Genomic DNA, 24,271 nt, shown 5'->3' on the forward strand with positions numbered 1-24,271 from the left:
GAACATAAAGCCCCCAATGAAAACCAGAAAGAAATGAAAACCTCTCTCCTAAATCCACAAAGAAGAGAATTCTCCCTACCCCACCCCTCAAAAAGTGAGTAATTTTGGAAACAGATTTGTCCTTAAACTTTCTGGAAAGTTTCCTTCTATTTTTTTCATGAAAGAAAATGAGAAGCGTTTAGTAGGAAAATTAAAATAGAAGCCTGAGTTAAAATAAAGGGAAAGGATACACAATAGTGGCAGAGTTCTCAGCCTTTCAACTTGTTTTAAGATACCTTGTAGGTTCATATGAGGAGTCAATATGTTTTAGTAGAAGTAGCTTCTAAGTGTCCATTTCATTAGCATTTGAGAAATTGAAGTTGATAATGTATGAATGAAATTTGGAAATTTGAAAGGACACTATCATAGAATGAAATTTCTGTTGAAATCTTAGGCTATGATAAATAGATTTCTCATTCAGGGATGACATGATTCTTTGATTGCAAGAAGAAAAACATATAAGCACATTCTAAATTGCAGGTTTATAAACATTAATTTAAGTACTTGTAAACGTTTTGGCATGTGTAGTTAAAGTCCCAAGTCAATTGACTTAAAATATGAAGATTATGATGCAGTATGTTTCCAATCAAACTATGCCTTTAAAAGCCCAGAGTTTTCTCATTTTGAAGCTAGAAGCTATATAAGAAATTACACAGTTTCCAGTTTGCATATAATGGGAGGCCATGAGAAGGACATCAGGCATCCTTAGGAACTGAGACAGAAGCCATTCTCTTTCCACTTATGGTGGGTAGGAACCTCAGCTAAAGATAACAAATTCTACCAACAACACAAATCCAGAAGACAATATGTTGTCAGACTCCTTGCCTATTACCAAACAAGATCAAGTTTGTAGTTCTCAATATGCCCACAGCTAGCCCTGAGGTGCAGCTATGGGATTCCAAGGCCAGAACTGATCAATAAAAGAGAATGACAGATATAACTGCATGAAACCAACTCTGAATGGAGATAAGTTTTCCACAGACTATACTGAAAAGAAACTCACTAAGGAAAATACTTTTTTGTTTAATATTAGCAATTGATATCCTTTTCATTGAGTTGAGAAATTTGGAAATTAAAACTATCCTAATTCTTTTGCACAGCTAAGTAAAGAGAGTAAACTTTTTAACTTTATAAATTTATATCGCAAGTATTAATTCATATCTATGTAGCAGAAATCAAAAATAAAATCATACTTTGGTACGATTCACTGATTGGCAGCTACCTAAAAAGAGTTCTTTTCTACACAAGAGACTTATATGGGGCAGTAAATAAAAGGTTCTCAATAATTTATTATGCATATTGGTTCACATGAAAGTAGGAGCGAACTCTGGTAAATTACTCTTTAATGAAAAGTTCAAAATGTTGAAAACTGTTCTTGCTTTTATTTCCCTAACTCTAAATTGAGAAAAATATTATATGCCTATAGAGGTATGTAATGTGATAATGGAATAGGTTGTGTTTTATGAAGAGATTGTAAAACCCATGAAAAGTTGCCCACAGCCAAAAGGAAATTAGGCCAAGCATAAAAAGCATATAGCCAGTGGAAAATAAGAATTTTAATAAAATTGAAAATACAACCCATCTCCCTCTTTTATACTTCTCCAGGCTACCAATGTTCTTCCCTGGCCATGTTTCATTGTTACAACATTGATAAGGAAGAGAGCAGATAGTTTTGAGAGCTGGTAAAATAGTTTTGGTGAGCAAATTATTCAAGAGCTAATATGGCAATGAAATTTCAGTCATAGCATTAAATTTGTGTGCCACATTAATGGTGTAATAAATTATATCACTAGAAATATGTGATACTTTATATCAGAGTACTAAGATAAACTGATTATGAGTTTTTGAATGGAGAAAATAACATTAAGATCTCTAACTCAACCTTTCTAGTCACAACCTAGTTATAAACAAAGTGATTGCAATTGTGTCAAATAAAGTAGGGCATAATAAATTTGAGCCTATGTATCCTGTCTTATCTCTGTACACTTCATTCACTCAGGAGTAATTAGTGATAGAGTTCATATGCCTTATCAGGATTGAAACAGTAACCTAGTAATAACATTTTCCTCCTTAAATTGTTTATATTGCCAAGGTTATCATCAAAATCAGCTAGGAGAAAATGTCAGCACTTTCTACAAGAAAGTAGACAAATCAGTCATGGGATTCTCCTGCTGGATCTGCATCTATCCACATTTACAATTAACAGTTCAGTCTTTGTATTGACTTAATCATATTGAAATTCATTTCTGGAATGCTCTGGATCTGTGGTGAACCTAGGGTGAAGAAGCAGTGATGAAAGTCAGGACCTTTCAGGCTGCATGAAAGAGGTTGCTGATAGCATGTGTGATGCTTAAAGTAAATGCCATTCCCTGCATCAGGACTCAGCCTTACGACATCTACATGCTGTATCACATGCACAGTTGTAAGTGTGACATTTGTCTATGTAACATTTTACTAGCATTTAGAAAGAAAGGAGTCCTAACTCCTTCATTCATTCCTGAATTTTTAAGTGTTTATTTTCACAGAAGATTTCCAAGTGCCATGGAAGAATCAAATGGCATTATGAGCAAACATCATCTTACACACTATCCTACCTCATTCAGTGGTCTCTCTGGACTCTGTTGCCTACAGACAAGGGTCAGTGTCTCCAATAGGTTATTGACTAGAAGCAGTTATTGCAGAAATAGCTTGGGTTCTTCTCTTCTGACCAGGTGATGTGTAATAATAGAGAACATAGAGGTGATGGAGGCAAGTGTCCTTATGTGAAGCATTAAGACACACACTAAAGACTTCAAAACAATGGTAACTATACACTCTGCTGCCACAATCAGACAAACAGTGATTTATTCCACCACTTCACATAGGAAATGAGAGGAAATATAATAGAACAACCTCAGGAAGTGTTGCCTTATGTTGTGGGGGTAATTAAAGCCCAAGACTTACAACAACAGATCTACTCTGGAGTAAAGCACTTTAGTGACTGGGATATCATAAAAGGTGCTGATTTTTAAAATTTCACATCTGTATTTACTTTGCTTACCGTCTTTCAATATGTTCTCTTCAATGTGCAGTATCTACCTATCTGACACAGATTATGTTTACAAGAAGTTTGAAAATAACTACGGTTGTTTTCCAAGGATGAAGCATTTATACATGAAATTTGTTCTATAAAAAGAACATAAGATGAACATGAAATTTTCTTGAAAAGGTTTTAAAAGACAGATACTATACCCACTACCTTCCCAGATGCATTTCCATGGAAGTACATAATGTTTATTGATCATTCTGGAAAATGAGATGGAGATGTACATGCATGCACACATCTATGCTGATATGAGTCTATGCCTGGGGAGGATGAAATCTAATATTTTGACAAGTGGTCACGTTATCAAACTTCTTTTTAAATATTTATGTTTAAGGCTTGAGAGTTGGTTCAGCACTTATGCATGCATATGGTACACTGGCTTACATGAAAACTAAACATTCATATACATAAAATTCAAAATAAAACTCTCTATATTTACATTTGTTCCAGTAGACCTGGGTTCTCAATCTTTGTCACTAAAGCTTCTTTTTGTAGTATGTGTATGTGTGTGGGGGTGGGGTGGGGTGGGGGGTGTCAATGAAGACTCATACCTACTTAAATTACTGAAAATATGTGAATGTAAGTGTTCATCCCTAAATGACTCTTCCTCACAGTTCTCCTCTGCCACTTTACCAAGATTTAGGAAACATCACAGAAAAGAAGGCAGAATGAATTGAGTAGCTGGAGGAAAAGGAGGAGTGCTGGGCCAAGTTGCCCCAGGACAACATGGTTGTGACACTCATGAAACCACAATAGGTCTGGTTACCTGCACATGATTAAGCCAGCAAAAATTCTAGTATGGATGGAAAAGGAATGCATGAGGCTCCATCCCTCCAGCCATTGGCAGGTGATAGCTGCTGGGTGAAGGAGAATCATTCTCTGGGGGAGGGTGGGCACAGGTAGGTTGCCCATGCTATAGTGACCACTCCGCATCCACATCTGTCTGGACAGCACTAAAAACAGTGAGTTGTTTGGTTTTTTTGTTTGTTTGTTTGTTTGTTTGTTTTTTTGTTTTTGTTTTTTTTTGTTTTTTTGTTTTTTCGAGACAGGGTTTCTCTGTATAGCCCTGGCTGTCCTGGAACTCACTTTGTAGACCAGGCTGGCCTCGAACTCAGAAATCCGCCTGCCTCTGCCTCCCAAGTGCTGGGATTAAAGGCGTGCGCCACCACCGCCCGGCTGGTTTGTTTTTTTAATGGGCATGAAGTTGGAAGATGATATGTTGAAAAGATAATGCAGGCATTTGTAAGGGAGAAGTGGAAGGTGGATTATCGTTCATTGCAGCCACATTAAATTCACAAAGGATAAATTAGCAAAACTTTAAAAAAGAAAAGGCAAATTATAAAATCAAGAACGTCTTGTGGGTAAATTCAGAGTCTTGTCTGGGGTCTCAAGTCCACCCAGAAAGTTCATGTAAAGTGAAGTGAAAGCCTTTTGAACCTAGAACTGAGTCAGATTACTAAAATAACCCAAGTCTATATCAATTCAAAACACTTCTGATCTGGAGGAGAAAGAACCAATTGCTTTGAATGTCAAATAAAAAAGTACTCTAGAGAAGAAAATTTAAAATAAATCAAGAGACAAAACACCAAAAGGGATAGCATATATGAAATGCTAAATGGGAGCAACATTCTACCTCCTATGAAAATTATCCTTATTCCTAAAACAGCAATGAAATAAAGATATGCTGAAACAAATAGTTCCCTAAAAGCAAAGAGACAATATACCAAAAAAAGTTGAAAAATGATAGGTGGAAAATGGGACATGTGTCAGAACAGTAGTTGTTCCCTCACCATGGATCTGAGTCAAGCACGTGTGAGTTACAGAAAGTCTGTTCCTTCAATATCATCTTTCAAATCTTACTCCTCCTCAATATACCTGGAAATATACAAGAAATAAAACATAAAAATGATATGAGTTAAAAGCAGCATCAAAAAATAGAGATGATAGAAAATGCTAAAAATATTAAAGGCTATAAAATTTTTTGAATAAGAGTACCAAAAAGCATGATAACAAACGTTTAAGGAATGATGTGATTGGTTCATTATGATGATCCCCTCATCTGGTTTGTAACAGAGACATGTGGGCTCACCCGACGCTTGTGAAGTTGTTTGGATGAGGTAGGTCAGCGTTAACTTGAGACACTAACCAGTTCTGATCTTCTCCTGAGGCAATAGATTTTCTTATTCTACCTTTTGCCTTTTAATTACTGGCACTTCTCTGGGCTGGTAGAAGAGGAACTATTATACTCCTTTTGAGGACTATAGTGTTCCCATTAATCTGCTAATCTGCTTTGGTGATTCCTCAGCAAGCTCTCCCCTCTCCCCTCCCTCCTCCCCCTCCCCCCTCCCCTCTCTCCTCTCCCCTCTCCCCTCTCCCCTCCCTAGACCTATCTAAGTACTAACTCTTATGTTGCATCTGTAAATCATTTTTCCTTACATCCTATCCTCTTTTTCTTTACTGGCTTTCAATTGAAGACATTTCTGTTAGCTGTTATTCCATCTTCCTAAAAAATACTTTAAGGCCTTCTTTGCCAAATTATTGCAAGGGAACAATAACTTTAGAGGCAGAAAACCTAATTTTAAAATATAATTCGATTCTAACTGTCAGTATTCTTGCCCTACCTGGCTTTGTTCACTAACTCTAGGAACTTTGGCAGGAATTTATAAAGTGTTTTAAACTGCCTTTCCCACTTTACAATGTATGTTTCGTTATGCATACTCCATCTGTCAAATAAATGAGTAATAAGTTACACAGAAATCTTTTAAAGTATCCTATCAAATTCTTTCTCCCAAATCTACAGTTTCTCTGATTGTTCTCAACACTAGCTATGCGATTTAGGCATAGGTGATTGACAACAAATCATTCCAAATTCTGCAGGGATTTTTAAAAACTATTTTCTACTGTATTTACAATCGTAGTTGAACATTACCAACTCTGGATAATTCTCAAAGGGTTTATATAACTTCAAGTCTAGAGAATGAGGTGATTTCTTGTGAATTTAACATCCAGCTGTGGATACCTGTTGAGAACTGTTTTCTTTTCTTTTTTTTTTTTTTTGATTTTATAATTTGGTAACTGTATATTATTATGACCAGTCCCAAATGCAATTTCTGATTCTGTTCAATTAAAAAACTTTATGGCCACCTAATAAGCATACTCACATGAGACATACTAACCATACTCAGCAGCTTGCATTTATGTGTTAATTTACATATATGTAACAATAGTTAAAGAAAAATTAGTTATGAATTTGAGAGAACAGGATTGGAGCATTGAAAGTTTGGAAAGAGAAAAAATAGAGAGGAAATGATGAATATATATATATTTTGGTTTTTCGAGACAGGGTTTCTCTGTGTAGCCCCGGCTGTCCTGGAACTCACTTTGTAGACCAGGCTGGCCTCGAACTCAGAAATCCACCTGCCTCTGCCTCCCGAGTGCTGGAATTAAAGGCGTGCGCCACCACGCCCAGCGAAAATATATTTTAGTTAAATAAAAAACTACAGTATTTTCAGCCAACTGTGTAGAACGTGAAGAATTATAGTGAGCACAATGACAAGACTTCATTATAAAAATAAAGGTGACTGTCATTTTAGAACTCACTGCACAAAGTACTTAGTTTGTGTTGGTGGGGCTTTATTTTTAGTATTAGAAAAAATATTTTTCTTACTTCTCATGTCTTTTCCAGAATATTCACATTCCCTTTTACTCTCTATCTTAGTTTAGTTTCTGTTGCTGTGACAATTGTGACCAAAAGCATCTTAGGAATGGAAAGGATTTATTTCAGCTTAATGATTATAGTTCATCTTCAATGGAGATCAGAGCAGGAACATAGGGCTAGAGCTTGAGGTAGAATCTACAGTAGGGTGTTATTTACTGGCTTGCTTTCAGATTCTTGCTCAGCAGATTTTATTATATAGTCCAAGGCCACTTACCCTTGGATATTACTGCCATACAGTGGACTGGACACTCCTGTATCAATTAGCAATCAAGAATATAGTACACAGGAAGTGAAAAGACTGGATGGAGGTTAAGAGCACTGGAGGCTCTTCCAGAGAACCCAAGTTCAATTCCCAGCATACACATGATGGGCAGCAGCCTCCAAGCCCAGAGGAATTGACTGTCTCTCTACATCTATTGGCACTGGATGAATGTGGCACAGAGAAATATAAACAGGTATTCATACATACACATACAAAATAAATTTTAAAAATCTAAAACAATATGCCCCACAGAAATGCTTACGAGCCAGTAAGGTGGTGCTTTGATTGAGGTCCCTTCATCACAGGTGCTTCAGATTGGCAAACAAGATTAGTCATCACACACTCATTATGAAGACATAAAATCCATACTAGTGAAAAACCTGCTACAGAAATTTACTTCCAGGAGAAGATTGTGCCTTTGTACTTTTGTTTCATTCAGGAAAACAGAATGGAATGCAGCCTGCAATGTACCTTCAACCAGGGAAAGTGTGCCTAGAGTAAATGACCTCATCCCGATACTTCCATTAGTCTCTGAGTGAAGAAATGATGGTGAAAATTCAACAGTTACCTAGGTGTTATTGAATAGAAACAATAAGATATCTCACTGTGGTGGGACACTCAGAGGGATTCAAAGCACATGACTGAGAATCAGAAAATTATTTTGAGCCTTAGCTCTAGCTCAGAATCTAGTTCTTCCTCTATAACCTTTGGCATATACTTCGCATGACACAGTTTTCTCCAGTTCAACAATAAAAACATAAAATTCAGAGTTTATCTACATTATTTAATAGTGAGACTCCATACTGAAAATTGTTTGCAAATTGAAACATACTCACGAAAGATGTAGGAAATCACTGCTAGTTTAGAAATAACACATCAAGGGTGAAAAACACAAGCCCCTTGAATACAAACAACTACAAGTAATTTTCAATTTTTTTCACGTCATTTTTAATCTGGAAGGACTGAAGGGCAGAAGACTCAGACTTTGTTAAAGTGGCTTAATTAAAGTTCTGATCTAAGTGACTACTTGGTACTACTCTGTCATCTCTGTTCCTCCACACCAAGTGCATACAATCCTTCCTACTAAGATCTTGTGGTGTTTCTCAGAAGAGGTGAAGTTCATGGCCAAATTGATCTTAACTTAAGTTTAGTCTGAAATTTCCCTCACCTGATTCCCACAGTTTCTAAAGAAAACTATTTTGAGTGTCAATATCCTTTTTTATCTTTTTATTAAAATTGGGCTTTTCTCTCATAGAATATATCCTGCTTACTGTTTCTCCAACCTCTACCCAACCCAGTTTCTTCCCACCTCCTCTTCTATCAGCATCCTTTGTCTCTGAATCAATAAAACCCCAAAAGTCTGCTTTGTTTGTTTTTAATTATAAAATAAAGCATGATTTATTTTTATTAGATATTTTCTTTATTTACATTTCAAATGTTATCCCCTCTCGTGGTTTCCCCTCCAAAAACCCTACCCCCTTCCCCTGCTTACCAACCCACCCACTCCAACTTTCCTGTCCTAGCATTCCTCTACATTGGGATGTCAAACCTTCTCAGGATCAAAGGCCTCTCCTCCCATTGATGGCCAACAAGGACATCCTCTGCTACATATGTACCTGGAGACATGGGTCCCTCCATATGTACTCTTTGATTGGTGGTTTAGTCCCTGGGAGCTCTGGGATGTCTGGTTGGTTCATACTGTTTTTCCTCCTGTGGAGCTGCAAGCTCCTTCAGTTCCTTGGGTACTTTCTCTAGCTCCTTCAATGGTAACCCTGTTCTCAGTCCATTGGATGACTGAGAGCATCCACCTCTGTATTTGTCAGGCACTTGCAGAGCCTCTCAGGAGACAGCTATATCAGGCTCCTGTCAACAAGCATTTGTTTACCTGTGTTCTCCTGTATTTCTTTAAGGGAGCTATTCATATCCTTCTTAAATTCCTCTATCATCATCATGAGAAGTGATTTTAAATTAATGGGATCTTGCTGTGAATTTTGTGGAGAACAACCTATAGTCTTGGCAACAGACTTCGCTGTTTATGGGTTACTATGCAACCCCTTTGGCCAATAACTTCAGTGTAGCCCAATCCCTGTATGGAAACTTCATTTTGTAACAACAAATATACAATTTGGGCTCTGTCTCACATTATTTTTCAATTTCATTTATAATGCCTTCATATATGTATGTATTTTAGGAAGTTTCTACTGTATTAGATCTGCATGTTCCCAGGAAATGCTGCTAGAATTGGGCACTGTGATAAAGTCATGAAAGGGAGGAAAGGACAGTTGAAGGAGAAATTCTGTGTGAGATGGGGGCAGGGATATATCTGAGGCTACAGCAAGTGATCTGCTACAGTGATTGTGATAAGCCTGGGGGATTGGATTTAGAAGATTTTCAAATGAAATTGGAATTTTACTTTAAAACTGTATTACTCCATATTAACTGAAGCAAAAATTGATAAGTTGTTGTTGTTCTGATGGCATCCCAACTTGCTTTTGAATGGAGACTGAAAATATTTCTTTATTTATTAAAGAGAAAGTAAGATAGATTTTGAAAATTTTAAACTATTTTGAATTTAAAATTAGTGTACTTATGAACGGTCTTGCTTGTGCATAGATCAATGGTTATTGATAAGCTAAATTGCTCTCATGTTGATAAAAGCATACAACAAGAATTCTGTCTGTTAGAGTTTCATTGCTGTGAAGAGATACCATGACCAAGGCAACTCTTATAAAGGACACCATTTACTTGAGGTTGACTTACAGTTTCAGAGGTTCAGTCTATTATCCCCATGCTGCAGGAGCCAACAGTTCTGCATCTTGATCCACAGGCAGCAGAACATGATTCTCTTCAACACTGGTTGGAGCTTGAGCACTAGATCTCAAAGCTGCTTACACAGTGACACGCTTCCTCCAACCAGGAAACACCTATTCCAAGAAGGCCATATCTGTTAAGCATCCCATGGGCCATGCTTATTCAAATCACCACATTCCACTGCCTTGCCTTTATAGTTTTGTTCAAACATAAGAGTCTATGCACAGATGTGGTGTGCCTTTGTATACATATCATTGGATACATAAATCACTTTTTTTTGTGAAAATGCATAGGTAGCTATATCTGTAGCTCAGTCTGGCCTTAATCTTATCATGTGAACTGATTTAACCTTGAACTTCTGCTATAGCCTCCTCACCACTAAGATCACAGATATGTATCCACATACCTGCCTTACAATCTAGTTCATTCATTTTCTAGGCTTCATACAAGGCTCTTGAGATATAATGATAAAAAATATTATTCTGGTTCTCAGAGTCGTAAAAAGCCAAATGAAAGTAGTATGCAAAAGTGAGAATAATTAATCCTAGAAAGACTGTGAATGTTTATTAAGGTAATATTTACCTAGGTTCTTTGATGAATGAAATAAATTATACACCAGAGATAGGAAAACAATTGGCAAGCAAAATGAACAGATCCAAACGTATCAAGTAGGACACACCAGTCAGAATGGCTAAGATCAAAAACTCAGGTGACAGCAGATGCTGGCGAGGATGTGGAGAAAGAGGAACACTTCTCCATTGTTGGTGGGATTGCAAGCTTGTACAACCACTCTGGAAATCAGTCTGGCGGTTCCTCAGAAAATTGGACATAGTACTACCGGAGGATCCAGCAATACCTCTTCTGGGCATATATCCAGAAGATGTCCCAACTGGTAAGAAGGACACATGCTCCACTATGTTCATAGCAGCCCTATTTATAATAGCCAGAAGCTGGAAAGAACCCAGATGTCCCTCAACAGAGGAATGGATACAGAAATTATGGTACATTTACACAATGGAGTACTACTCAGCTATTAAAAAGAATGAATTTATGAAATTCCTAGCCAAATGGATGGACCTGGAGGGCATCATCTTGAGTGAGGTAACACAATCACAAAGGAACTCACACAATATGTATTCACTGATAAGTGGATATTAGCCCAAAACTTAGGATACCCAAGATATAAGATACAATTTGCTAAACGCATGAAACTCAAGAAGAATGAAGACCAAAATGTGGACACTGTGCCCCTTCTTAGAATTGGGAACAAAACACCCAGGGAAGGAGTTACAGAGACAAAGTTCGGAGCTGTGATGAAAGGATGGACCATCTAGAGACTGCCGTATCCAGGGATCCATCCCATAATCAGCTTCTAAACGCTGACACCATTGCATACACTAGCAAGATTTTGCTGAAAGGACCCAAAGATAGCTGTCTCTTGTGAGACTATGCAGGGGCCTAGCAAACACAGGAGTGGATGCTCACAGTCAGCTATTGGATGGATCACAGGGCTCCCAATGGAGAAGCTAGAGAAAGTACCCAAGGAGCTAAAGGGATCTGCAACCCTATAGTTGGAACAACATGATGAACTAACCAGTACCCCGGAGCTCTTGTCTCTAGCTGCATATGTATCGAAAGATGGCCTAGTCGGCCATCACTGGAAAGAGAGGCCCATTGGACTTGCAAACTTTATATGCCCCAATATAGGGGAATGCCAGGGCCAAAAGAATGGGAATGGGAGGGTAGGGAAGTAGGGGGCGGTATGGGGGACTTTTGGGATAGCATTGGAAATGTAATTGAGGAAAATATGTAATAAAAAAAAAAACAGTGAAAAAAAAAAAAAGAAAATTCCAGAAGGGCTGGTGAGATGGCTCAGCGGTTAAGAGCACCAACTGCTCTTCCAAGGTTCCTGAGTTCAAATCCCAGCAACCAAATGGCGGCTCAAAACCATCTGTAATGAGATCTGACACCCTCTCCTGGAGTGTCTGAGGACAGCTACAGTGTTCTAACATATAATAAATAAATAAATCTTTCAAGAAAAAAGAAAATTCCAGAAATGAGGAAAAACATTCTCTGTGAGAAATGCACAGTGTGGGGTACAGAAGCAGGAATGTTAATTAGTAAAACGTTCTGAGGAGTCAAAAACCATAGAGCATGCATATTAACTCTTTAGGATTTGTCAGCGGACATATCACCATATGAATGACCGTGAGATCTCTCCTACAGAAAGATGACAGCTTAGACAACACATTTGAAGGAACTAAATTAGGATAGCTAGTTAGAAAAGGGTTAAAATCACACAGCTGAAAGTTGTCCAGGGGACTGTGAACAAGGGAAGATGGTAGATACTGGAGGGAAGTACTACATTGGAATTAGGAAGATTTTGTAATTTGTTGATGGTTTCAAAAGGAGGAGAGCCAGACTTGAACATTTCATGGTTGAGAGGCTTATAGTGAAACTTACCAGTTAAACCAAAATATAGGTGAAGAACCCACTTCTGTTTCTCAAGAGTGAATTTGTTGCAATGAATTGTGTTCATTATCAAAGAGTCAAAATCCTTAAGTCGACAAAATTATCTTATGAAAAAGGATCATGGATGATGGTGCCTGAGGAGATAGCTTAGTGGTTCAATTCCATTTTACACAGGCATAGGATGAGAATTTGGACTTCCAACACTCAGCTTATAAGTTGGCAGTACCTACAGTTATCCAAAGAGCTTGAGAGGCAGAGGTTGGTATATTCTAGAGCTTGCTGAATTTCTTTCTTCTTTTTATTTTAAATGCATTTTATGAGATATTTTCTTCATTTACACTTCAAATGCTATCCCCAAAGTCCCTTATACCCTCCCACTGCCCTGCTCCCCAACCCACCCACTCCTGCTTCCTGGCCCTGGCATTCCCCTGTATTGGGGCATATGATCTCTGCAAGACCAAGGGTCTCTTTTCCCATTGATGACCAACTAGGCCATCCTCTGCTACATATGCAACTAGAGATACAGTTCTGTGGGGTACTGGTTAGTTCATATTGTTGATCCTCCTGTAGGGTTTCCAACCCCTTTAGCTCCTTTGTTACTTTCTCTAGCTCCTTCTTTCAGGCCCCTCTGTTCTATCCAATAGATGACTGTGAACATCCACTTCTGTATTTGCCAGACACTGGCATAGCCTTACAAGAGAGAGCTGTATCAGGGTCCTGTCAGCAAAATTTTGTTGGCATATGCAGTAGTGTCTGCGTTTGGTGGCTGTTTATGGGATGGATCCCCAGGTGAGGCAGTCTCTGGATGGTCCTTTCTACTTTCTCAGTTCCGAACTCTTTCTCTGTAACTCCTTCCATAGATATTTTGTTCCCCATTCTAAGAAGTAATGAAGTATCCACATTTTGGTGTTTCTTCTTCTTGAGTTTCATGTGTTTGGTAAATTGTATCTTGGGTAGTCTAAGTTTCTGGACAGTAGCTTGCTGACTTTCTTATCTAGCCAAATTGACAAGTTGCAGGTTATTGAGAGACCCATTCCCACAAATTAAAGAATGATTAAGAAAAATGTGTAATGTCAGCCTCTGACACTCACAAACACAGTAGTTGTAATGAACTACACTATTTATTTTTACCACAGCATAATAGTCATTAATAAGATATGCCTCAGTTTTTCCAAACAGCTTTTGTGGGCATCTAGGTTATTTTAAAATTGTTACCACTATGCTGATAGTTGCAATAAATATCCCAGTGTAGGTTCCTGTGTTGAAATACATGTACAATTCATTTATACACATAAATGAGTACAGTTGGTGAATGGTCTGTAGTAATATGCTTTCTAAGAAACACCCAAATTCTCTTCTAAAGTATCTGAACTACTTTGAATTTACCAGCAATAAATGTATGCTCCTGTTGTTCTTCACCTCTATCAGTCAGGTCTTGGTGGTGTTGGCATCCTCAGTTGAGGCCATTCTAGTAGATTAGCTGCGTACTCTTGTCTTTTCAGTTCGGAATCTTCTAATGACAAGATACTGAACAGATCTTTATGCATGAACTCAATGTGAAATTCAAGTCGTTGTGCAGGCTTTTAAAATTGAATAAATATGACATTTAAACTATGATATCTATCTAATTCTATAACCACTGCTTCAATTCAGTACCAAAGTGGACTTGTACATTTTGCCATCAACCAGGTATACACAGGATGGAAAAAATAAGGACTTAGAATTCCAATTTAATTGCTGATCTTGACAATTGCATTTCATGCTTTGGACTTCTGATATTCTGGTTCAGAAATTATATTAAACACCGTGATATTCTACAGGCTGGCAGAAGTTAAGATTGGGGCATAAGAAATAAAATTCAAAGGAAAAATTTTCTTTTTTGAAATTGATACATTTTGTAATCTTTGCCAAATGGCACAGATTATCCCAATCAGTTACCATCATTGTAATTATGAGGCCCAACAGACTATCATTTCACTTGAAATTTCCTCAGTAATTCAGATAGATTTCTGAGAATGTCCATCTTGTAGAGATAATAGCTTGAAAATTAAGCAATAATTTCAAAGTCAATTCTTTGATAATGTCCTATTTGGCTAAATATGGAAACACTCTATATCTATTAAAATAGAGAATTAGAAAATGTTGTGAGATATTAGCTCACTATGCCATGTATTTTAGGTTAGGCATATGCTACAATTCTACTGTTGATATGACAGCTTTTTTTGTGTTAACTTCACTTTATTCTGCCATCCAACAAACAAAATGTTTTATTTTTAATAAAATGGTTATTAATAAAATGGTTATTAAATCAAAATGAAGCAGTAGGACAGTGAATTAAATGAAATTATGTCTGAAACACCATTCCTAACAAATGTACTTCCACAAGAGCTGTACTGTGTACAAGGGCACACTCTATAAAATAAAGATGCATGACAACATGAGTGGCAGGTGCTGATACTCAAAGGTTGAAGATCAACACTATTTATTTTCCTAATAAATCTCTTCTTCTGCTTAGGCACTTTCACTACAAAGTAAGTAATCTGATTTATTTTGCTTTGCTTTCAATGTACCTAGTAATTTATAGTAAGATAATTCCATGAGATATAATACTACATATTTCAATTAATTTCACTCATTTTCATAATTTAAGCTAAACTTAAGTAATTTAATCATTTCAAAAGTATTTTGGCAGATAAAATATATATGAAATCTCAAACCCCTGAAGTGCTTACTATATGCAGACATTATGTATTTATGTTCTTTAATTCTATAAATGATAATATATAAAACTTTGATTTCACAAAATGTTTGTAGAGTGTTTTAGACTTCTAGTGTCTAATGGCAAAATAAGGAAAATCACGACAATTTTACCTAAAAAAAATATATATATTACACCTACAGATGTCTGTAGCAGTGAATAGTTAATCCACTTCGGGTTGTGTGCAAGATGCATCCACCTAAAAGCTCTGAATTTGTGAGTAAAAGACATATACATGCCATCTAATTTTGATATGCCTTGACTAGCTCAATGTCAGGCTACTTCTAAATCTCTCTGCAGCTAGCACACACTCCCCTCCAGTAATCCTGAGTTAGCATCTTTTAAAATCTATATTTCACCTTTGGTTCCCCAGACTCAAGCAGGGGAGTGGCCCCTCAGGCTGCTTCCCCAGGTTCTTACACATCATTTCGCCTTTTAGTTTGATCTTTCTGCTTCCCCATCATGGTGACTGTCCTCTCTCTATCTCCTCCATTCCTTGCCTGCATAATCTAAAAGTTCTACCTCCATCTCCCTGTCTAGCTATTGGCTGTAATGCAATTCTTTATTATCAATCAATGTCAGCTGAGGGCAGGGACCTTCAGCATCTGGAAGCATGGCATTTGGGAGCCAAAATAGGACAAAGAATGAGAACTAAAACTCAAAATCTCACTCTTTCTGTCCAAATTTTTTAAAAAGGCTCTTCTCTCAGACATCAATTGAGCAAAACCATAACAATTAGGTAAATTACAAAGTATGATATACAACTAACATCCAGTCCATCATATTGTCAGTTAGATAAAGTACTCTACCATCTATCCTGACTTAAATACTTTGCTATTGTATACCTGAATATGTTCTGACTTTAATTTGTATTGCCATCTGAAAACTATCCTTTCTATATCATCTTCTTCAATGCTAAATAACTTAGGCTTGATTATGAGACTATAGTTAGTCTTCAACCCCATCAGAAATATGAGAATGAATTAAATATTACCTGAATATGTAGGAAGCACAAAAACATAGGGATAACCAAGCCGTAGAGATATCTGACTACCTTGATAGTCCCCTATTACTCAAAATGTTGGAGCATCTGTCTTAAGCCTTCTGGCCCAGAACTATCTGGCAGACCTTGAAATGAAACAGAAACTATGAAGGACTAGTTTTCTCTATCTTGACAAAGATAAACTGTTGACTATCCCACATTGTGTTCCTTTCCTATACAGTATTTTTTGTCTGTAGATGAATAGGGCAATTTTTTTCCAGGGGCTATCTTGACATAACTGAAGCAACTCCATATGGAGGTTTTGATGCTCAATTTCTTCTTTGAACCGCGAAGGAGATACTATCAGGACCAGACATTTCTCTAGTCAAATGATCTTTAATAATGAATTAATATTAAATCTCATATATTGTGGATTTCTGATGTTTTTGAAGACTATCTATATAAAGTATATCTGAATTGTTAAACCTTCACTACTCTGATCTATTTCTATTGAATATCTTTTTTTATTCTGGAGAGGATTCTATTCCTGAATTATGGTTCACTTTAGTTTGTAACCACCTGACTCAGTACCACAATCACCAACAATACTAAAAGTGGCTTAAAATCAAAATGAATTTTGCTCTTCTTTTTTATGTGTTTGTACAGAGTGATTAGTGGAAATCAATCAATAGAAAATAGATGATATACAAGAAGAAATGTAATTATTCAAGTACAGAATATACTCACTACCTCTATCACTCTTATTATCATATGTGAAATACACACACACATGCACATGAACATGCACATGAAGGGGTAGAGATTTGGCCTTTCTTTCACTCTATGCATGGCAAGAAGAACCTCTAACAAGACTGCTTGACTCTATTATCAGGTACTCACACGGCCCTTCAGAACAACTGTGACACATGCCTCTCAGCCTCATAAGCAGTGGAACTAGCAAAGGACTTTCATTGTACCAGTTATCATTTCTAAAGGACATATTCCCATAATCTCTACATCCTGGATCAGAAAGCCAGATGTGTGTATTAGAGATGAAGGTGGAGAAAAAGTCAGAGGCTTAAAATACCAAAGCAACAAAAGGAGCAGTATGCTACTCAGGATGTATTAAATAACAATAATTCAATGCACCTATATGCATATAGTGCCTTTGTAACTATTCCCACATTAACTTCACCAACTGCCAGTATTGTGATCATGTTTTCAGTGTATTATTTCTAAAATTAATTAGCACTAAGAAAATACGTTCTTGAGATTGATGTTACTATTGCTAATATTGTGGGGAATAGAAATGATAGACTGCATTCATAATAATGACCAAGTAATGGTTCTTTAATTGGAACTCCATGACACTGAACATGTTACAGTCACTATGACTCCCCACACTTCCACTGAGGACTAGACTATATAGTAAATACCCCATGGAGAGGCTCAGAAAGGAGAGAGATACTTCTTTTAGGAGATAGTCTCTGAATAAATGTGGTCTACACATAGGATTTGCTTCATTTAATCTCCTGTCTGTATTTTTTAAGTGTGCAATAGATACAACTATTATTAAATAAAGGACATTAAACACTATAATATTAATTACATTACTTTAAAAACTTCAAAACACCTGGCAACCAACTATATTCATAAATGACAAAAAAATACAAAACAAACCAACAGGATGGGTGAGGAGAAAAATGACACACAGGTCTAGCAGTTTACTCTAGTTCCTTACACTGATGTTAAACACCTATGAGCAAAGGCCCATGCTAATTTGCTAAAGTTGGTTGATATGTTCTGTGTGTATTTGTTTTCTTACCCCTCCTGTAGCCGAGTAACTTGCTAGGCTGATGAAAACCCATCTGAAGTGGTGAATGCATTGAAAACCAAATTTTTATCTACTAAGTAGAATGATATTGGATTTCAGTGGGTTTGGCTTAATGGTCAAGAATAACTATCCTGTTGTGTGTATGTCAGAGACTCAGACAGCATTTCATCTAAATAAATCATCTCATTACTAAATAAATAGGAATCTCCTTCAGACACCTATACTATCATTTAACACACTTGATTGGCTAGTACCAAGGAGGGAAGAGAAGGGAGGCAAGTTCAATCATATGCATAGTGTATTCCAGTTATAACTTTATTATTATTACTATTTGATGCAGTCAAGGAATAAAATGCAGTCATAGAGAATTAAAAAAAAAGAATGTTGACTTCAAAGGGGCTATAAATCCTACATGCTGGCTTTAATCTTTTTAAATCTTTAAGTCGCTTAATCCTGTGTCTTAATTCAGAGGCTGGAGAGATGGCTCAACAGTAAAGAACACTGGCTACTCTTCCAGGTGACCCAGGTTCCATTGCCAGAACCCATGTGGTTGCTCAGACAGTCTGTAACTTCAATTCCAGGAAATCTAAAGCCTTCTTCTGTCCTCCATAGATTATATATATATATATATATATATATATATATATATATATATATATATATATATATATAGTGCATTCATTCAGCCAAACACTCAAACACTTATCCCGTAAAATAAAATAAATAAAATAAAATAATAAATAAGTAAGCCTGCTGTATCTACTAGCAGATGCTTTATGATCTCATGCAGTGACCTTCTCCTTTAAACGTAATTTCAAGAATTACTGTCACTTACTCTAGATAGTAGCATGGCTACAAATTCACCACTACAGAGCTGAGGTAGAAGCAAGAGAAGAATGTTTTAAGAGAATTTCATATTCTGCAATAAGAGTAGTAGTATATTTTTCCCTGGCTTTCTGTTGAAAGCTTTTCATGGTATTGTTTACTATGTTTTTATTTTGGTAAGGTTTTGTAAATGTTTTATGCTATGTGGTTTTCAGTTGGAGTCCTCCTTTGTAACACAGGTCCATCTTAAATTCATTGTCTTCTGAGATCCACCTTTTGCATTCTGAGATTCAGCTGTCCACGAAAACACTCAATAGCTTTATGGTTTTGTAGTATATGTAGTTTATTGTATGTAAGCTATACTATTATATAACAACAGTTGATCATGGGCTGCTCCTGATCCTGAGGACAGGAAAACATCATTTTTCAGATCATTAGTAAAGCAATGGCCAATAAGCCAAGATAATCATGTGTATAGATGAAGATACAGGCCTTTTATGTCTTCAAGGCAATCAGTTTTGAACACCAACCACTTCAAACTCAACCATCACCACATGTTTATTTATCATCTAAGTCACTATTATATTAGTATATAAACTACAAAAGTAGTTCTCAGAACTTCAATCTTATTGACAAAAAAAAAAATGTGTGCATAAAAATAAACAAACTCAGCGATTAAGAGCACTGGCTGCTTTTCCAGGAAACCTGGGTCCAGTTCCTAGTACCCATATGGTAGGACAAAACAAGCTATAACCCTAGTTCTTGAGGATCCACTGTTGTCTTCTAGCTTCTATAGGCAACCAGGCATACATGTGATACACATACATTCAGGCAAGCAAAGCACTCATATACATAAAATAAAAACAAATTAATCAAAACAAGTAATAAATTAATATAGGTATAATTTAGAGTTTTAAATTATTAAAATTATAATGAGCAAAGACCCATGTTAATTTGCTAAAGTTGGTTGATATGTTCAGTGTATTTTTCATTAAATGCATCTTTCATTTAAATATGAAAGGCACCCTTTCATTATATTAAGGCACTCATTAGATTTTAACAACTTTTTTTTTTTTTTTACTGTTAGCTCAGGTGAGTTTAATAATGTTACTTATTAAGAAACAGAAATATTTGGTGATAGTTTTCTTCTCAATTGAAATGGAAAAGAGCAAGTTGATTCATCCTATGGAAAAAAACTCAAATAAAGTTGAATTGTGGGGATTAAAAATTGTCTTGTGTTTACATATAAGCAATATCTATAGCATAACTATGCATACATACATGCACATTCCTGTCACAGATTTTATATGGAGGTCTGAGTAGACGTTATGGGTAATACTTCTTTTTCTTTGTAGATTTCAGAGATCAAACTGAGGTAGTCAAGCTTGGCAGAAACATCATATTCCCTGAGCCATCTTGCAAGCCCTAAGTCTTTGTTTTAATAAGGTTAATTTTACTCAAATATGCCAAATAGTAAATGTTAAAGAATATTTTATTTTAACTTGAATTTTTCTCTATTTCCCAACATTCTTTTAACTCATGTGCATTATAGTACCTCATGCCATATTATTAATTTGTGCAATAAGAACATGAATATAAAAGTGTTTCCCTCCTGTGATAGGCATATGTACATATATACTCTAGACTCTGTTACATGGTAGCCGTTTGAAGTCAATTAAGAATCACATGGCACCCAAATATATTTGATATACTTGGCTTATGCCATAAACTGCTATAAAATCCTAAAGTATAATTTTTTCATATTTTTCATAAATGCAAAATAAATCATGCCTTTATGATAATCCTCAAATGAGAGACATAGACTAAAATTCAAACTCCCCCTGTCCTATATTTCTCAAAAGGACAGCTCCTGATGGCTACTCAGATTGTCAGATGCATAAATGATAATTATGAAAGTTTTTATCATGTGTTTTCCCTTCTTAAAAGTAGCAGTCACTTGGCAACTGTGTGGAGATTGTCAGGAACACTTTGTAATGCACTCACCCGGGGATCCATCCCATAATCAGCCACCCTATAGGTGGAACAACAACATGAACTAACCAGTAACTCCTGAGATCATGTCTCTAGCTGCATATGTGAGTAAAATGGTTTAGTCAGCCATCATTGGGAAGAGAGGCCCCTTGGTCTTGCAAACTTCATATGCCCCAGTACAGGGAAACTCCAGAGCCAAGAAGTGGGAGTGAGTGGGTAGGGAAGCAGGGTGGGGCGAGGATATAGGGAACTTTCGGGATAGCATTTGAAATGTAAATAAAGAAAATATCTAAGGAAAAAAAAGGGAAACTCATCTTCAGGCACACAATACTTAACAGAGAACCAATGACAGTAAAGGATTCTGATCTGTATATACAGTAGATTATTGTGAATTAGGGAATTTTAAGGGGGGGCTTTCAAGGATGTTTTTGTCTCTTGCTTGAAAAATCAAAATTGAGTTCCATGTATTCTGATAATGTTGTCACCCACAGCTATCTTTCCATGGTAAAAGCTCCACTTCAGACAGCAAACATCTCCTATATCCATGCATATACAGGGCATAGTAAGCTTGTTCAAACACTTGATATTAAGTCAGACCAGTTATGAAAATTATGATGATTCAAACGCAATTGAACTGCTTTACATCATGTGCCTGTGGGCATGTAAGCTCTAATTTATTTTTCTGCCCTTCATCATTTCAGACTTCAAAAACTAAACCTAGGGTACCAAATAATAATTCAAAAATACCAAGTTTACGTGTGAGAAGAACACAAGATTGCTGACATTATGAAGGTGTGTATTAGAGTTACCATTTTTATTACAAAAAATGTCTATGGGTTTGGAATAACACTTTTATTAAGACTGATATTGTCATTCTTCCTAAGGTACAAAAAATGTCTGTGGGTTTGGAATAGCACCGTTATTAAGACTGACATTGTCTCTTATTCTTAGAATCAAGCTAAGCTATTACTGTAAGGTAATGTGATTAATTCTACAAAATTATTTAAGTTTCAGTTTTATATTATTTGCTACATTTCATGATTCGCCCAAGTGCACCACAGGCTGTACAATGCCATGATTGTTTCTTACTTTACATGAAGTATCGGAATCTTGCCTGATTCTTTTAGTCTTTGTTCTGATATTTTTCTAGACGGTGCCTTTCGTATTTAAAACAAATTTATTTATAATTCAATAATTCATAATCATAATTCAATTCATATTGAATACAAGTTTATTATATAAGATTAAATATCACATCTATACAATAAATGAAAATAGTGGCATGCATCAAAAACTGCTGATTGCTTTTTTCAATTATTATGTTAACAACTATGATACATAATTTAGATTGCCTTAATGACTCTTAATTATATAAATAGTTTCAAAACTTGTTTCTCGAAGTATTTCCTATGACTTGAATAGCTCAGGAAAAGCCTCAATATAGATGAAAGAACTCAGCAAACTGTTCTATCGCGGTTGAATCCAGCTCTCCTCCTCCAGAGGGCGCTGTGAGTTGCAGCCTTGTGATCTATTTGCCTCTCTTATTCCGTTAGTTGGGAGCCTATATTCTTAATCTCTGTCCTTAACAAATATGAATCATGGGTTGTATTAACTCTACTCCAAGGAGAAAAACCTAACCTTTGTGGCTAGAGGTGGCCTTGCTCAGTTAGTGGAGGACATATTTATAAGTAATGAAAATAAAATGCCAAAATACCAATAGACTTTGTAAGTATTATGGATGGATGGCTCTCTCCTATTCGACATGTCTGGAAATGATTTGTCTTCGGTAATATAGAAGGACTGTGGTGTGCCAGTCAATGGTGCTGCTGGGAATTACTTTAAAAGTAGTTATTCCCCTTGGGAGTTCAATGCTTGAATCTAAACAAAAAAGCAATATCTCCCCAAATACTAACAGTTTTAACAGTAGAGTTAGAAGTTTCTTGCATTCCATGTTGAGATAAAACTTAGTGTCCCAAGGGTAACCTTGTAAAATTCAAATAACAACTTAGGCCTCCAGGGTATGTTAATAGGTCCTATAAATGCAGGGCACGATTTGTAAGTTATCTAAGTATGTGTGTGTGTGTGTGTGTGTGTGTGTGTGTGTCTGTGTGTGTCTGTGTGTGTGTCTATGTGTGTGTATAAAATAGTGATAATTCTAGTCTGTCACTTAATAGATATTAAGAAATTAATTAGTTAAAATATTTCTCATTTTTCTATCATGCTTCATTTTATTTAATAATGAATACAAAATGTGAACCAAAATAAAAGTTTCTTTATGTTTATTTTTCTACAGAAACACTGACATAATGCTTTGTCATTATTTAAATATGTCCTGTGATATAAGTGGAAGCTAACTCTTAAAAAAAAAATCCCTGTTTATTGTAGTTCTACATGATTGTCACAATTACCAACAGAGCATACTGATGATTTTGCTTACTCATGTAAAATTACGTATTCAATAACATGTCCTTGACAAATATTGAGTAAAATTTATTTCTCTTTTCTGTAAAAATAGCTTGTAATAATATGACTAACAGTTACCAACACCATGCATACACATTGAACTAGATCTGGGCTAGAGAAATGGCTTAGCACCCGGGAGCACTGGCTTTTTTACAGAGGACCAGGGTTTGTTCCCTAGCACCTACATGGCTTACAACCAGCTATACCTTCAGTCTTTAGGTATTGAATATCTTTTCTGCCATCCACTGACACCTGCACACGTGTTTTATACACATATATAATCAGGTACACACATATATTCATGTAGAATAAATAAATAAAATTTTTCAAAGTAATAGAACTGGTCACTGACTTAGAGTTTCAAAGGCATAATTCATCTCATCAAGACAAATCCTTAATTGAAGGAAAAGTATTTAATAATATGTTTTACATTGAGATTATAATTTTGTGATAGAGGCTTGAGTGTTTTGTAATTAAATTGATAAATACACATATAGATTTTATGAGCTAAAAAGACAATGCAAATTAAAGGTATAATACATAAGGAGGTATATATATGTATGTATGTAGGTATATATATATATATATATATATATATATATATATATATATATGTGTGTGTGTGTGTGTGTGTGTACTGTAACCTCAAGCCAAGTTGTCATCGTAAATACAATCAGATATTGCAATAATGAATTTGGAAAATAGAATAACATCCCCAAATATCAATTCTCTAAGCCTTAAAATAACCATGATTACATACAATTACATACAATTGTATGTACATACAATTACAGAGCACAGATGGAATCAAAATGGACAGTGGTAGTATTTCTCAGAGAGGAGACACTCAACTCACATAATTATTCTGCTATTTTTCCTTTTTATACGTGGTAGTTAGAAAAAAGATTTTTGATGTCACTATGTTTTTATTTGGTTATCCCTCTACATTTGGTAATCTCTACAGTCTATAATGTTGAGTAAATTATATTTAACTTCTTTTATTTCTGAATTGGTGATATAGGAACTATTT

This window comes from Mus caroli, unplaced genomic scaffold (assembly GCF_978045245.1).
Source record: "Mus caroli unplaced genomic scaffold, Mus_caroli_1 scaffold_7, whole genome shotgun sequence".
Classification (NCBI taxonomy): Eukaryota; Metazoa; Chordata; class Mammalia; order Rodentia; family Muridae; genus Mus; species Mus caroli.